Source organism: Zonotrichia leucophrys, chromosome 7 (assembly GCF_028769735.1).
Source record: "Zonotrichia leucophrys gambelii isolate GWCS_2022_RI chromosome 7, RI_Zleu_2.0, whole genome shotgun sequence".
NCBI classification, from domain to species: Eukaryota; Metazoa; Chordata; class Aves; order Passeriformes; family Passerellidae; genus Zonotrichia; species Zonotrichia leucophrys.
In genome coordinates this window covers 16,965,676-16,983,147 of record NC_088177.1, presented here as the reverse complement: position 1 = coordinate 16,983,147, position 17,472 = coordinate 16,965,676, and the positions used below count along the sequence as shown (strand labels likewise).

At 43.4% G+C, this 17,472-nt stretch overlaps 1 long non-coding RNA gene across 5 annotated transcripts in view; it reads right to left on the bottom strand.

Annotated features, from left to right (window-relative positions):
* Positions 1-8,252, bottom strand: part of LOC135450325 (uncharacterized) — a 76,800-nt gene extending 68,548 nt beyond the window's left edge. For all 5 annotated transcript variants that reach the window (XR_010441024.1, XR_010441027.1, XR_010441025.1 and 2 more), the window contains exon 1: positions 8,198-8,252. This is a non-coding gene — a long non-coding RNA (uncharacterized LOC135450325). The remainder of the gene's footprint in view (positions 1-8,197) is intronic.
* Positions 8,253-17,472: the final 9,220 nt, after the last annotated feature.

Genomic DNA, 17,472 nt, shown 5'->3' with positions numbered 1-17,472 from the left:
TGACAGAAGGCCAGTGGATATTTTAGCTTCTCTTTCAGATTCAGAAAAAAAGCCTAAACTCAGCTTCTCCAGGAAAAAGCAAGAAGGCGTTTATAAATGTTTGTTACCATGCAAAATAGGGTAAGAGTTGTGTTTCTTAGAGTCCCCAAAACCACCTGGAAAGGTAAGCACACATTTGGTAAAGTGAAATGGTCTTTCATGTCCCTCTTCTTGGAGGTAAATCCATTTTCCTACAAATATCCTTCAATAGGCAAAATGTTTCACTTTGTAAGCAGAGACCCTGAACACAAGGTATGCCAGCCCCCAAGGTCCACACATGCAAAAGGAATATATCAGCTCTTCATATTCATTAAAGACCACATTTAAACACTTTTTCATGGATATGTGGATGTGTTACTCATACTGGTATATCACACTGATAATTTTTAAACTTCCACAAAGTAAAAAGAAATAGGAAATATTCTTTAGAAAGCAACAAGAAAATCTATCAAAATCCTAAGCAATGGATTTTTGCTGCTGGCTTTTAACTGCTAAGCACGGGGAGAGAATTTTCTGTTAGCAAGCCAAAAGCCAACTGTCCTTCTTAGTCTTGCAACTAGGGAAATGCAAAGCCTTGGGATAGAGCATCATTCCCTTTGCAGCTAAAATTAATATGAAACAACACAGAGCCAAGCTCCTAGTTACCTTCTGCTCAAGCTCAAACGCTCATCAGCGAACAGAAATTTCTACCCACTCTTGAACTTGCTATTCAGCTTCCTAAAGGGAGGCAGCATCTCCAGCAAGGAGAGGCCCCTGGGTGCCTTTGGTCCCCTCCAATGAAGTCGCCTGCTGTGCTCCCCACATCCACGCAGGGCAATCAGGGAACGCCGCCTCTCCTTCGCGCAGCTTTTACATCGCTCTCTGAGCAGGCACCACGCAGAGAGGGCCATATGTTGGCCCTTTTCTCACTAAGCTCAGTTTAATGCTCCCAGGCTTTTCTTAAAATATGCTGAGCAGAGATAGCAGAGGACATTTGGGAAAGCCTGATGGCAAAGTGGGAGTGTTCAATCCCGTTGGGCTTCACGCCGCGTGTGTGATATCGATGTTGCTCTATACTGCAGAATTCTTTTAGAGACAGCTTGTTTTGAAGGGGAGGTCACGTTTTCCTTCCCCTAGCAGTGGTGTTCTTGTAAAACAAACACACATGCCATACACAGACTCTGAAATGTAACAGCACTGCCTGTGGTCTGGATGTTGTTGCACAGAAGAAAACAGGTCGAGGCACTGAGCGTGGAACAACCTAGGTATTCTGCCTTTCACAAAGTGATCTGACCTTTAAACAAATTTTGACTTGTAACATTTTCAGCTGCAGTTTGTAGCCACTGACAATGAGCTTGACTTCTCCATTTTCCTTAAAGAGAAACATAATGCTCATAATGGATTTGAATATAATGTGTGAAAACAATTAGGATGACCTGAGACACTGTCATTCTTCTCTGAACTAGAGGATCAAAGCTCTGGTGAATTTATACAATGGCTAACTTGATGAACTGATGATTTGAGATTTTTAATCACAATTCCACTACTCAGAGTGTGAAGAACTTGGAAAAAATAGCTTCATTCTGAAATGATACCAAGAATTTGTGGGTTTGAGGGAGAAAAAGCAAAAGAAAGAATAATTGCCATGACAATGTGACCCAGCAAATAATAAATTGCATAATCGTGACATGGGGTGACAAACTGGACACTGCACTTGAAGCAAGCACTCAGTCAGACCTGCCCTTCAAGACCACATTAGCCAAGCAAAAATTCTGGAGAAGTTGAAATTCAAATTCACTGAGAAACCACTGCATTGCATCTCAGCTACAAATTATTTTTTTTTTTTTAAAGCTAGACTATAGACAGGCTGTAATAGTGGTTTTTGAATGCCATCATTTGAACTTGACAGGCAACTGCCAGGTAAAATGAAAGGAGATTATCTTTTGGCAACTGCCCTCTCCATTTGCCAAAGTAAATGACCTTCAACCAGAGCAGCAGTGAAAATCACAGCAGTCTAATCTTAAATGTGAACCCTGTGCTGAAAGAACTGTGGATCATATTATAAGTAGGATGCAAAAATGCTTTGAATCATCATCTGATTAGATGAAAAACACCATTGTGTTCAAAAAGAACAGCTATTACACAAAGAAATGTAATAGAAAAAGGCTTAACAATGTCATAGAGACAAGCTAATGGACTTTCCCCATTTCTCTCAGATTCATGAAGATATTGTTTCCCTTGTTCACTTTTTCAATGCAGATAATTTTCCATAGATTAGCTTTTGATCTACTTTAATTAAAAAAAAGAGAGGCATGCATTGGATGACACATAAAAGCAATCACTGTGATTTCTGTATGTTATCTCTGCACATTTCTCCAATCACCTGTACCTCTTCTATGACCTCCTTCATACAACTTGAAATCATTTCCTTGACATTCTTCTTCCAGCTCTCCTGAGTGTCAGTGTCAGACATCAGTCACTCATTTTCACCTGTTTGCAAATTAGTTTTAGGGCTTTCACCTGCCATCTGGCTTTCATCAACTGTTTCAGTGTAGTAGGAATTTTTGGGTATTTGTTCAGACAGAGGACTCATCCTCTCAGTCCTTCCATCTCTACTGTATTTTGGGGAACTTGTGCCCTTCCTGGTTTCTGGAATGTCACCATCAGCTGGAAACCGCTTCTTATTTTATCAAAAGACAGCCCATCTGCTGTGCAAGTGAGGCAGCAGTTGATGATGTTTGTTGCAGTAGCTGCAGAAAGGTCCCACACTATTTGTGCAGACTGAGCCTCTGTGGTTTTCCCACAGACAATAAGGCTGGTGATTCTCTGTCCCTTCCCAGGTGCCAGTGTGTGTTCTGCATCACAGCTTGAACGAGCAGAGATGATCCCAGCTGGCCAAGCAGAAATCTTGCTCCTACAGCCACCCTGAGGAGTTACTAGGGCAGCCACATGCATCACTGCTTTTACAGGAACACTCCATTCTTTTTCCAAGTGAGATGATCCCTGCACCTTTGGGAAGTTTGGATTTAAAAGGCAGAGCATAAAGCAGCTCTGGGTTCTGTGCTGCATCCCAAAGCATCCCAGCAGCTGGTGTGCAGCAGGGTCTCTCCTCTCTGCCCTCCCTGCTCAGATGTGTGCCTGCTAAACTGCACAGCAAGGAAAGTGGTCACTGCCTGTGCCAGGGGAGCAAAAGTCCTTGTCCCTGGGTGTCTGTCCCTCTGAACACACTGACATCCCATCTTTAAGTCAGAGCACGAGCAAGTTTCTCATGTCAAGGGCAGCTGTGGGTGTCTGAGTGGCAGCAAGAGAAGCACAGGGCTGCCTCCTTCTCCCAGCTCTCTGCTGAATGCCAGCACAGTAAAAAACTAAAACATGGGAAAGGGTTTATTCCAAAGCTTTACTTCCAACAGCACATTAATGACCAAATTAAGACTGAACAGAGAACATGGCAAATCATTAAAATGCTAATGACATGACTGAAAGACATAAAAGATGAAGGATGCCCATTTTGTGCGTGGTTCAGTGATAGACACATTGACAGCAGCAATACTAAGCAAAGACTGGTGGAGTCTTTCTAATGTGATTTTAAATGCCTGCTTTTTTTTGGTAGGAGTTTTCTGCCTCTGCTCTATGAAATATGATCTTCGTTGTTTCTACATAACATAATTAAGTTCTCCAACACAGAAGACAAAACTTTGGTGAGGGCAAGCACAGCCTAGCAAGGGATGTTATTGAAACCTGAACTGCACTGAGAACTTCCACAACTGACAGTATTTCTGGGGAACAGTCATGGCATGGAAAGGGCTGACAGGAGCTGGGAAGCTCCTTACACTTCCGGGAATGTCAGTCACAGATTCGTGCCAAGGCAGGTTTGAAATAGGATGTAAATCCCCTAAGAGGAAGCATCACTGTGAGCACAATACAAGGTAGAAGTGCCAGTGCAGGACTGTTCAAAGCACATCTGTGGGTGGCTGAGAACCCACAGCCATCAAATGTTCTGGCACATTACAAACCAGAATTCATAGAATGACCAGGTTGGAAGAGACCTTCAAGATCATAAAGTCCAACCCATGCCCCAGCACATCAACTAAACCATGCACTGAGTGCCACATCCAGGCTTTTATTAACACATCCAGGGATGGTGACTCCACCACCTCCCCCCAGGTAGACCATTCCTGTACTTTATCACCCTTTCTGTAAAAAACATTTTCCTAATATCCAACCTATATTTCCCTTGGCACAGCTTGAGAGTGTGTCCTATGGTTCTGTCAGAGCTGCCTGGAGAAAGAGACCGACCACACCTGGCTACAGCCACCTTCCAGGGAGTTGTAGACAGTGATAAGGTCACCTCTGAGTCCCCTTTTCTCCAGGCTAAACAATCTGAGCTCCCTCAGTTGCTCCTCACAGCTTGTGCTCCAAGCCCCTCACCAGCCTTGGTGCCCTCCTCTGGACATGCTCAGATATCTCAATGTCCTTCCTAAACTTCCTAAACCAATGCTCTGCTTTGATTTTGCACCACAACCAACTGAGAGCACAGCTGCTTATCTCTGCACCCTCAAGCACTTTGGGTTAATGGCATAACATCTTCTCCTGGGCCCCTGATCTGATGGCACATGACTGCACACTGGAGAGGAAAGCGCTGCCTATAACATTGCTGATTTCCTTAATGCAGGTCAATATATCATAGCCAGCCAGTACATTTCTTTCTCATCTGCTAGACACATGAGCTTTCTGGCATTCAGAGCAGCTCTTGCCCTGCTGAATGCTTGGAGGAAGGCAAGTCTGAATAGTCATAAGCAAGCATCCTACAGCAGAAAAAGGTACCCTGTCTGGTACCTCGGGTACAGTAGCACTGAAATATCAGCTGCAGCACTTTTTGCTTGCAAAGCGGTGAAGCAGCAGGGCAGGCTCAGTTTAGAAAGGAATAAGAGCCAGGGAAAAAATATTCAGGATGTTTGTGTACTTATGGCTGCCCTGTGGGGTGATGGATCATTGTGTGCCTGAGTCCCCACCTCCCTACAGCAGCACCCACCTCTCCAGACCTGAGCACTGACAGCCCTTGCCACTTGTGCTGACACACCTCAGATCATCTAATTAGGATTATTTACCAATTTGTTTGACTCAGACTGAAGGGAGTCAGGAAATTTGGTGTCTCAGACCCACGGGATTAAGAACAGCAACCTGGTGTCAGGCAAAACCCCTTTGGTGCACATAATCACAGCACTACAGACTCACTTTGCACCAAATCTCAGAAGTGCTTTATTTGCAGGACAAAGGGGGAATGCAGAAAACATTACTTCCACAAACTGATTCCCTGAAAAAAATTACCTCCTAATTTTCTTTAATTTCTTTTATTTTTCTTCTTTGAAAAGAATTACACATATTTTTCATCATTATAAAAAGCTAAATATTTGTATCCTCCCAGCTTCAGATAAACTCTCCCATGCAGCAACAGATAAAGGATGTTCAGAAATTAAAATATGTGACTTGTATAAATACATAATGAAACAATTGGCAAAACATTACAAAAACTAATATTCCTACTGATAGAATACAGAAATTGAAGTCCCCTTTAATAAAACTAAACATTTGGTTTCTTCAGAAAAAAGATATTCTAAGAAGCTTAACAGCATTAAGAGAAGAGAATAAACTATTGTTAACTTAATTTACTTTATTAAAAAAAGTTAATCCTGCAAGAGTAATTTATATTTTTCTTACTCAAAGGTGCTACTATGATTCACTTTCATTCCCAACTCCATTTCAGTATAATGGAGTTTAGATGTGCCTGTGAGACTGCTGATTTATCAAGCTGTAAGTTGCATGTTCTACATTTTTAGACCAGGCACTTAAAATCCTTGCAGTGGTACCTTGTTCTGGCAATGAGTCTATGTTTTTTTCTCTTTTTGGAAAGGCAGAAGAAACCATATGGCAAAATTACATATAAGCCTCCCATAGCTGTTTCAAAAAGCACAGGGACTTCTCTTGTAATCTTTTTAGTTTCTTACTAATTGTAAAGGAGTTGTCAAACTCACTTTCCCAGCACTGTTGCTGAAAGCATTGCTAGCTTTTCCAAGGATACTTCAGCTAAGCAGTGATTTTTGGCTTGAATTATTTTGGCTAACAAAGACCCACCACCTACCAAACGTCAATTTTTTAGCTTTTCACTAAAAAATCTGAACTAATGGCTATGGACTTTGTCATATTTCAAAGTATGAAATATCATTCCAAGATGGATATTCAAACCTGTGTGGCAACAAGCATCAAAGAATGGAAAATATTTTTTTGTTCTGTTGGCTTCACTGCTGCTCCTCACTTTCAGATCAGCTGGAATAAACATCCAGCTTTTCCACAGCATGAATTGAAACTGCAAATTAAATTGCTTCCCATTTGCTCCATCTTAAGCTACCCATATACACTCAGAAACTTATTGCATTTAAACACAAATTTCTCAAGACATCCACAATAGCTTTTAAGAGACACAAAAAGATATTTTACAAATGTCATATTACTTTTGAGAGACTAAAGAAATATACCCAGTAGAATAATTTGAGACTCCACACAAATCCCATCCACAGTGCAGGCATGGCACACTGGGATGCAATGTTGCTTTTCTGAACTCTGCATTGCCATCCCAAAGATGCTCATTTGCTAACTTATCCCATCCCACAGGGAACATGCACTTGGCAAAACATCCAGCTCTTATCTCATGATTTCAATTCTTCTCTTGCTCTTATCTTACAGAAAGTGTCCTACAACTTAGATCCCTCAGCAACACTTTCACAGCAAGTCAGAGACGGAGGAAAGGAGTGAAACTCATTACAGTCTAAGTACCACAAATCCTGGCTTTTGATTTATTTTTACACTTCTGCAGCAGAAGACAGAAAAAGGGAAGGAGCTTTGAAAAAAGATTTTGGTATGGAATATTTCAAAATACAATTGAGACATAATCTACATAAAAATTAAAAATAAAGAGAAAAATGTCAACTTTGAGTAGCATAATCCTCTCTCCCAAAAGAGACATTACTCTGTTACACTTGAAAAATATGTAAGTAGGCAGTTTCTTGAACACATTGATATTATTAAAGCCTTTCCCCCACCCCTAAAAAGGGGAAAAATGAGTGCAGTTTCAGAAATTAACATGTTGGGGTTTCTAATTTGCTCAATGACTACAAAACTTCCCCCTGCAACTTATTTCTGTCACATAAATAGGGAGATGTGACCTGTCTGCCAGTCTGTGTTGTGCCAAGACTAGGATAAGGAAATCTCAACTTTGTTTCAGAAATTGGCGGTATCAATGAAATAGTTTTTATTCCTCTTTAATACTTAGCCTACAGTGAAGAACCTGAGATAACCACTGGCCAATCAAGAAGGGTTTGAAAAACTCGCATTGTTAATGCTTAATATTTCGTCTGATCGGTTTAATCAGTTGCAAATTTACAACATTTCTTCCTCCCTGACAAGAGGGAACAAATGCCTAGTTCTCCTGGAGGCCATATAAAAATTTAATATGACAGCTTCCTGAGCACCCACCTGCCTCAGTACAAACAGTAAAACTGGGATCAGGAAAAAAACAAGCTGCAATGCTGCTCCTGTTCTGATTTAGGTGTGACACAAAAATAATAATGAGAAAATCAGTTATATCATGGCCTCTGTCTGCAGCTTTTTGTTTCACCTTCTGAACAGATGTACCACTTTATCTTTCACATATTAAACAGAGACCAAAAATCTTCAAAACTATCACTGGCAAAAGGATTTTTCTTCAATTATGATTCCATAGGATTCCTCTTCTAGTAGCCCATGCAGCTGTATTGGAGCAATTGAGACAATCTATATAATAGTTTTCTAGGACATCCATCTACTTTAAGCATTCCAAGAAAATTGAAACCTTATACCTTCCCACATTAGAGATTGTTTTGCTCTTTTGATTCAGAGAACACCTAAAGCCTTTAACCCAGAAAGTCTTAAATGAAGATAAAAAGCACTACTACCCTTGATAAACAACACTTAAAAGAGTTTTGTGGGGGTTTAATTCTTTTCTAAAGGAAGAAAGATTAACACAGCAATTTAATTGGTTCATGAACATGAGAAGAACATCCAAACCCAGGAAAAAACAGAGAAAAGTCAATCTTCTAGACACTTATGCTTTAGGCTACTACTAAGCTGTAAAGACAAAACTCACAGGAAAAGGCAGAGATCTTCAGTCAGGAAGAGCCAATCCAGCAAAAAGTCTCCATCTTCCATCCTATCAGCCCTTTCTGGCCTGTGGGACTCTCCTTTATAGCCCTCATTGTTCACATACTCATCTTTTGCACCTGGTTTCCCTTCTCCCTGCAAACCAGCAGCAGTGGCTTGCCCACAGGTGCAGGTATTTCTTGTTTGGCCTTTGCCTGTTTTCTAAGGAAGCATCACCTGGGGAGCCAATTCTCAAGTGAGTCTGTATCTGGTTTACCTGTGTTAAGCACTTTTTCCTTTTTTAATTTCTTTTTTTCATCTAATTTCTACTGGATTTTGTGTGTTTCATATTTAACTTGTTACAGTTTCTTGCAGCAGGCACTTTTCTTTCCCCTCACTCCAGAAATGCATTTCCCATTTCCCACACAGATAAGTGCTCTTCTGCTCCAGCGTTCTTGGCACGCTCGCTGAAAACTTTGGAATGAAAAATAAATGAATGTGAGGGAGCAGAAAGCACTGTTTCTGACACACTTCAGCAGCTTTTCCCCAGCAGCCCTTGTGTGCTGGCCCCAGGCTAAGGCCACACACCACACTAGGCAAAAGCCACCTCAATTCCTCTTTCCTGGAACTGCACTATCTTCACATATTGAAAATTTCATTTTGTTTTACAGGCCCCTCCCCTGCACCAGGCTCCAGAGAAGACAAGTTTTATCAGTCCAGCGTCAGCAAAGTGATAAATAAGGGCACAGCCTGTTCCAGCAGGAGGCAGATGCAGAGGCTTGCTTGGCAGCACAGCCAAGTGCTTCAGCAGCTGATGATTGAAAGCGGAAGCTTAATGGAGTGAATGTGAACAAAGAATCAGAATAAACACCACCTTTTGAAATAGAAAGCAAGCAGCTTAAAGGCTTGGGTGAGACAGGAAAGCAGATGTAGAGCAGAGAAGCAGCTCTGCAAAGCCAGCCTGGATTCCAGATTCCAGTTGAGTCATCCCTGTCGGCCAGAACAATGCCAGCCTCTGTCTGAGGGGCCTCCTGCGTGTCAGCAGGTGATGGGGAAAACACATGCTCCTCTTGCAAGAGCTGACTTACTGCAGGAAATGGTTGTGTTCTGCTCTCCTGCAGAAATCTTCTTCCAATTAAGCATTTCCCTTTAGAACATGTCCCCCAAATCACCTGTAGACACATACTAATCTTCAGACTGATGGATCTTCAGGCTCCAGTAGAAGAAGTGTAATCATCTATGAAAGCTGGTCCCAGATAAAGGAGAAGTGAAGGATTTTGTCCTTCCACAATTAAAGCAGCTACAAAGTCTGGAAAGAGATTTTGCAGTGGTGCAACTGAGTTGAACCATGATGTAGCACACCAACACGAATCACTTCAAGTGCTACAAATATGGCATGTCAAGAGAACTGATGCATGTGGCTCTGTACATCCTCCTACAGGATCCCCTACCTGGTGGGACTGTTCCCTGAGCCCACACAGCCAGAAAGGACCACTGGAAAGGAATGAGTTGGACAGACTGACCCCTGAAGATCTGCAACAAGGACTGGGTTTGCCCTGACCATAGGGCTAGCAGCAGGCTGCATGCACAGGGCACAGGGGGTGAATCCTCCCTGCCTGCCAGAGGAGGCTGGGACTTGGCAGGAGAAATGAAGGGCACACTGCCCAAGGGAAAACCCTGGGAAAACCAGGCTGCTGGTGAAGGGATGGGTGAGGAGTGTGACCTGCTGGTCTCACTGAGCCTCGAGGATAAATGGCAGCATTGGAAGAAGATGTTGGATTTGTGCAAGGGCCAGGAGCAGAGGCTGTGGTGGGACTGGAGAAGATGAATCTCTGAACCCCAACACACATCAGGGATGAGGCACACAGGCCCTGGCTGTGTCTGGCCATGACACAGCTGGGACTAACAGGACATAACCAGTAAAATGTCTCTCTGTCATTTTTCTCCCAGTGGTTGCCTTGTAGAGTGCTTTTGATGAATATGAATAACCATAAGCCAAGAAGTGAACAGACCTTTGTGCAGCTTGAAGGCTGTCCATGAAAAAAATGGGCCAAATTTTAGAATGCTCAAGTAGACTCCATACTTTGCTAGCAGAAAATATTTGGCTGCTGTCTCTGGCAGTAAGGGTAGGGGCAGTGCCAGCTGCCATTCGGATGAGGCAGAGAATAATGGATTTCACCATCAAACAGCACTCACTGAAAACTGTCCAAAGATGCCTGGATATACAACATTCATTAGACAAAAAAAAGGAACTTCTTTTTTAGAAGGGTGAGTTGGAAAGCACATCATTCCTGCACAGCTGAAGGAAAACAGATACTGCTCTGGCCTGACTTCTCTTCCCTGCCTTTGAACACAGCAGCAGGGCTGCTGCCTGCTCTAGGCTGTGTTGGCAAGTGGCAATTATATCTATCTGTCAGACCTTTGGTGTTAATGTTTGCAGGTAGCCATCTGATCACATTTTGGAAACAACAGAGCATGTTCTGTACTTACCATGTTTTAAAGTGGATTTAAAAATTTCCTTAGGAAATCAAATACAAGTCAAGAGACTGAAGTCCAGTCCAGTCCTTATTAATTATGATTATAACACCATTTGACTTGACACAAAGGAGAAATTGCATTCAAATCACTTCCAAATTGTTTGCAGCATGTATGAATCTAACTGAAACTAGCGAGCTACCTTTGCATATCTGAGGAGGGAATTACTGTCTCCATCCCAATGCCCAGCACAGGTAATACACAGACATTCTTTTTAATGGCCAGGTTTATGCAGCTAATTCCTCACATTCAGCACCGTGTGTACAATAATCCTTTTGACAAATGAGTCAAGAGGCAGGGTGCTGCTGAGCATAATATGCCTTATTGCCTTGCACACATCTAGGACATTGAGATGAGTGAGGATTAATAGTCACAATTAGGAACGTAAGAGCAGACTGTGGATTGTAAAAATAATTAGCAGGTTCTGAAAAGAATTTCCAGCCCCACAAAAATGTTTTAGTGCAGAATACATTTGAAACGGAAACAATAAAAGAGACTCGGCCATGCTGTTCCCATAATGAGACTTTTGGGATTGTTAGGACAGGATTTGAAAGCTGCCTGGCTCCTTAACACAGATGGCTCAATGCTCCCAGACAGCCAGACACAGTGGCCTGCTCTGGGGATGGCAGGAAGCCAGTTGGCTTCCCAGGGTAGCCTTGGTAAAATTGTACCTGTGCTCTTGCTCTAAGGGTTGTAGCACTTCACAGTCCCCCAAGGTTTATGCTCCCCAAGCCCTCTGCTCACAGAGAAAAATGCTGCAGTATGTGGGCACCTGACCCACAGCAGGGATGGGCAGGGTTCTCCATGCAGCACCTGGGCAGGTGTGTGGAAGGAGCTGCGCTCTGCCCTGGGACCAGGGCTGCCCCTGGTTCTTAGGGAGAGAGGGCTGGACAAATCTCCTGTGCCTTGCTGAGAGTTTCCAGCACCCCAATTCGATCTGGATTTGAACTTTGCTAATAAGGGAAAATGTGGACTCTCATCAGGAAGTTTCAATAATCCTGAAACTGCATTATAAATTTATATTTTTAAAATACAGGAAGTGCTGTATTATCTTTGTTTGATTTTTAGTATTAGAGAAATGAGGGATTTCTTTTTAAAATGACAACTGAGATGCCCCCATCTGTCAGGAGCGCTGGGTTTCAGCAGAGACCCTATGGATTCAGAAGCCTTCAGTAAGGTGCAGAGGCTGCTGGAAGGAGCAGTGGAAGCAGCCAGGCTTAGGGGCCATGCTGGCAAGAAGCAGTGCTGGCTGAAGACTGAGCTGCAGGGCACCAGAGCTGCACTGCCCAGTGCTGAGGCACCTCCAGGGCACACTCCTGAGCTTCTGCCCTTTGCAGAGCAGCCACTCTGCAGCTGCTTCCCAGGTGGGCTGCCTCTGGGATTTAAATAGCTAAAATGCCATTAAGAAGATCATTAATCATTCTTCCTCAGCCGCAGTTCTCTTTCTTTTCTGTTTGAATATGTGACTGTTGATTATAATTCCTTAAGAAATGGTAGTCCATAATTTATCTTTCCAGAAAACTTTCCTCTCTGGGCTATCCTTTCACACTTTCCAGTAGACAGGAATGGTGAAAATACTCTGAGAAAGAGTTAAGGAATTCCAGGGTGTCTCTCAGATGACAGACTAAGAGTAAAATGAGGGCTCACTGCCAGTAATTCCCCTCAGGTGTACCTTGCTTCTGGCAGGAGACAACATTCCTCCAGCCATGGACTGGGCAAGGATGTCTTTGCAAACTTTGCAAGTCTCTAACTTGGCAATGAATAAAAAATTCTGGCAGGAGAGGAGCATATAATGATCAAGTGTAATGAAATGGTGACAATACATCTCACCAATCAATAGGAACACTCTCTTTGTGAGAACGTCTTCCTTATTTATAGATCAGCTGGCTTGTGCTGCAGAGGGGAGTCAACAACTTTCAGTCTGATTTAGAAGAAAGACTAACTGATGATGTGAAATTACCTGAAATGCTTAATCACAGAGATCAAAAAGGTTGGTTTGGGATTGGTTTTTGTGTGTGTGTGTGTATAAGTTCAGCTTTAAAAATCATATTATTCCAATATAACCCCCATTGTTGCTGTCAGTGTGGAGTGTCTAAGTGCCTAATATATCTAACACAGATGTGCCAAAAGGCTACAATTAAATCACTCTGCAGTCATCTTCTGGTACCAATCAACTTTTTCTCTTCCTAATGAACAGACATGCTGTTTTAAACAGTCTGATTGACTGGTTGATATGAAAACATAAAGTGGCAGAAGCTGGTGAAAAGTATTCATTATTCTCTGTGTTTGGAGCTGCAATAGAGTGAGTAATTGTTTCTGATTGTGGCAGCCACTCTTGTGCTGACTGATGAGTGCTACAGCACTGGCACAGAGGTTGTGCTAGGCAGGATGGAAACTCATTTGTGAGACCTTCATGGAAGGTAAAGCATCCCCAGTGTTTTATTTTAAATCGTAAACATGGCTTTGAGTTGGTCATTTTCTGCTGCCTGGTCCACAGAAGTCATCTTCACACCTTTGGCAAATTTCTAAGGAGCCCCAGTCCAATATTACAGCTCAGGAAACTGAGACAGAGAGGGGAAAAGCAGATTTCTCAGTACCTAAAGCAGGTTTCTCAGTACCTTTAGGCAGCCAAAGTGACCCACACACCACAGGAAGTGTCTGTCACACTCACACTTGGTACATCAGGAGACTCTGCTTGTTCATGCCAATGTAAGAAGAATTTTTTCCAGGGCTCAAATATGTTGCATTAAAAATGAAGGTTGGTGACAGGAGCAGGTGAGGAAGGAGCCCCTCACCTGATGAAAACCTCCTCAATATCAAAGTGCCCTACAGAGACAGTAAATGACCATGATCCTGTACTACTGCTCTGAAATATCTGGGGTGGGGCAAACCTGTCCTGTTTATTCATTGCTTTTAAACAACCCTGCCCACTGGTAGCCAGCTGGATTTGCCTGAGAAAAAGGGTGTCTGTAGGTAGCTGAAGCAGTGCCCAACATCCAAATACCCCACACAGGGTGAAAAAAACGAGGAGAAAACATTGCTGCTGAAACAAGGCAGGGCTGTTCACCTAAGAGAGTGATTCTTGTTCTGGAGGAAAGAAGGTTGGCTAAATTACGGTCCTCAAATGCAAAAGGACAACGAAACAAAAACCACCCTTTGGAAATACCTGGCAGCTGCAGTTACTTTTAAAGTGAACACAGTAAATAGCAAACGTAGTGAGAAATGAATGGGCTCTAATTAGGGCTGGGTATGACAGCAGCGATTTCCTGGTGAGCATGGAAACGGAATATGTGCCCACACTCAGCACTCCCATGTGAGGGCAGCACATCCCCACCAACACTGCTTTTGGATCTAGGCAAAAGATGAAACAGAACCAACAACAAAATCAAACCACACCTTTTCACCCTGAAAGAGGATGAGAGAAAACACTGGAATTGAATCACACTGTTGGTTGAGCATTTACATTTTGGTTGCAAGCACTCAACTTGCTTTTACTTGAATAGTAATAAACTTTCCTTGAGTAAAACATAGAACAAGTACTGGAATCAAATCAGAAACCTGTGCCTTTTGTGAAGGAATTATAAAAAGGAAATAAAAAAATTCCACTCATTCATTTGACAACCAGTGGTTCCCATGGAGGCTGTTGTAATACCATATTGCAATGACACAATTACATGAAATTCCTCAGTAGATAATCACAGTTTTAAATTAGTTAAAAATATTGCTGTGCTCTTTGGAGGGCTTTGCAAGTTGAACTGCAATTTTTCTGCTTTGCTGTTTTTTCATCTATCTTTGTTTGTTGGTGGGGACTGCCAAAAGTTTGTGTAGATATTTAAGCCCAAGACAGCATCTTAGCTTAGCCATCTGTGAAAACAAAACCGAGTAAAAATACAGCTTTGAATAAATGAAGCACTGAGGGAATTTCAGACTTGATATAAATAATTGCAGATATAACTTGTTGCTATGCAGTTAAGAAAAACATTTCTCCTCTTCTTGGTTAGTACTCATTTCTTTAAAAGGTTCTACTTTCAAACATGAAGACAAAGAAACATTAATATTTTTCCATCTTCCCTTTAAAGTGTACATGCAAGATCGATGCCTTCCTGTCTGGTTTGATAAAAAAAGAACACAAAGGATCTGGAGAGAGGCAGGAGAGAGGAGCCAGAGGCTCCCAGCAGCTGATTCTCACTGACACCAGCACTTCCCATGGCCTCAGACAAAGGCCAGAGGTTTCCAACTTGGGGCTCAATCCAGTGGGACTTAAAATTTGGGTGCCCTATGGAAGGTCCAAGCATGAGAAACAGAGGTTTCTGATTTTTGGGCAGGTGGAGGAGAGCTGTGAGGAATAAGCTTTGTGAAAGGGGCACTCACTTCCCAGGTGCAGCAAGAAAAGTCATTTATAATTAGCACATGGGAAAACCCTGAGGCCACAGAAAGGAAGGGAAAGCAAAGGCTGTTCCATATCAGCTCTTGGAAAGAGACACATTTTGTTGCAGGGCAATATTTGTAAGGAAGGGTTGGTTTAGGAACCTGTCCTTGAACAATCCATCACAGCTATGTGTTCAACCATGATCCTGAGCCACAAGCCTCAGCTCCAAACCTAAGCAAAGCACAGGATTCCTCGATGTAATACACAGGAATTACAAGCTTGGCTGTTTTGCAGGAAAAGGTGCCTTGTGCTGGCCACCCTCAAAGAGCCAAACCAGAGGCACTCTGCTGCTTTTGAAGCTTTACAGGGCAAGGGCTCGCATGCCCTGGCTGCCACACACAGCCCCTGCCTGTGCCCACACCCCCTCATCTCTGTGGAGCCGGGAGCACACAGCTCTGCTGGGCTGCCTGATGCCACTGCAGACACTCCAAACAGGGGAAAGGCTTAAATAATACAGCACAGCTCCTTCCCCACATGCCGCCTTCATTTCAAGCCTGGAAGGAGGGCTCAGAGGATCACAGCACCTGCATAATAAGGCATAAAACCAACAGCTATTCTGCTTCCATCCATCCTGCGTTTCCATTTCAAGTCATCATTTTCTGATCATTGCTTTAGACCTGCTTTGTAACAGTGCACAGGGTTTTGCTCTCAGTGAGGCCACAGCTCCCTGCATGAATGCTTGCAGTGCATATATGTGAGTACATTTATGCATATTCACAGGGGGAAGAGCAAAACCCAACAGCTTTTTTCAGCCTCCAAAAGGCTCAACATTTTTTGCTTCCTTGTTTGTCTTGTTTCCCTGAGAAAAAAAACCATATTGGACTTTCTTGGCTGAAAGCTGTCATCTTCAATGAAAAGCTGATTATACTGTGGAAGTAAATAATAAAAGCATGATTCTGTCTGCTTGTCTGGGCTAAATTCTTGAAAAAAACCCCTCGGTTGGCACTCAATAATTTCCTCATGAAAAAGCAGTGTTTTCTTAAGGAAATTGTGACAATTTGCTGTGGACCAAATTAACAAAGATATAATCTGTCTTCCCACTGAAGACATCGAATTTGCGTGCAAGTAATTGTGGTGTGAGAACTGGTGGTGTCACACAGCTTTAATGATGGTTTGCAGTAAAAATACCAGGAGAACAAACACAGGCTCTACAGCTTCTGCAGGTTGCCAGTGCATTATTATTGGTTCTGACCTTCTAATTGCCTCTCTATTTTCTGCTCCTGGCTGCATGGTGAACAACACGAGTGCTCTTTCAACTCCTACGTGTTCCCTGGCTGCTCCCCCCTCTCTCCTCTCTCTCTCAGGAAGAAGTAAACTACCAATTTAATGACTAACTAGCTTGTACTCTCGGAAGACTTTCTCGAGCTTTTGTAAAAAACCTTGAGCTTTGAACATTTTTCAAACAGAAATCACTATTTTTATCTCTCTTTCTCTTAACTCTCCATACATGCCAGCGAGGAGCGTTTTAGTTAGAGCCCTGTGGTACAGCCCCCCTGCCTCCTTCCAGATGCTAGTGAGCAAAAACGCTGCTCCTGTGCACTTAGAGCAGTAAACAGCTGATGGAGCTGGAGAAATGCAGGGTGGAGGGCACAGTGTGGGTCATGCCTGGTACCCGGAGCGCAGCTGGGGATGCTGCGGGTGGGATGCAGCGGGATGCTGCACCGCTCCCGGGGTGACAAGCACCGTGTCACCGCTCTCTGAAGGGGGCTCTTGGGCTGCGGGAGGCTCTTACATAAAAAATTACCTTCGTGTGAGTAAGTCTGAGAAGGAGCGGGAGCGGCGGAGGCGGCCCCGGTAGCCCGGCCGGTGCAGTGCTGGCTCGCAGCCGTGAGATGTCACTGCGGCCCCACGCAAAGGCGGCGCCGGGCTCATCTGTCCGACCGACCAGAAAGGCTGGGATGTGGCCACTGCCCTCCCTCAAGTGCTTGCCTGTCGCCCTGGTCCCTTTCCCGTCGCTGTCACAGCCGGTGCCACCGGGCAGGGCTGAGCCGCGCCTGATGCCGCTGCGGCGCATTTCTGCAGCTCCTAACCTGCGGCTGCTTCATCCCACCTTCTCTGAAGAGACCACCAAGCCTCAGACACTTCTCTGAGAGGCTGGAGTGAAAATGATAGAGTTGTTCCCTTTAGGTTTATAGCCTGACCTGACATTTTTAGAAACATTAACAAGGGATTTTAAGCAGTAGTCTAACGTAGCTGTCATGCCCTGCTTACTCTAGTGCAGTTTTTAGTCTCATCTGCAACCTTCTGATTCAGCAGCTAGATGTATTTGGAAGGGCAGGATCCTCAGTACTATTTCTGACCTACCTAGATCTAGGCTG